The following is a 326-nucleotide window of genomic DNA, read 5'->3' as shown; positions in this document are numbered from 1 at the left end:
GAGGGTAGTGTGTGTGGGACCCTGTACCCCAGTGAGAGTCAGTGTGTTGTGGGACCCTCTACCCCAGTGAGAGTCAATGTTTGTATATGGGATCCCATACCCCAGTGAGAGTCAGTGTGTGTGTGTGTGGGACTCTGTACCCCAGTGAGAGTCAGTGTGTGTGTGGGATCCCATACCCCAGTGAGAGTCAGTGTGTGTGTGGGACCCTGTACCCCAGTGAGAGTCAGTGTGTGTGCGACCCTGTACCCCAGTGAGAGTCAGTGTGTGTGTGCGACCCTCTACCCCAGTGAGAGTCAATGTTTGTATATGGGATCCCATACCCCAGT

Source organism: Rhincodon typus, chromosome 29 (genome assembly GCF_021869965.1).
Source record: "Rhincodon typus isolate 14 chromosome 29, sRhiTyp1.1, whole genome shotgun sequence".
Classification (NCBI taxonomy): Eukaryota; Metazoa; Chordata; class Chondrichthyes; order Orectolobiformes; family Rhincodontidae; genus Rhincodon; species Rhincodon typus.
This window is presented reverse-complemented; position numbering follows the sequence as displayed.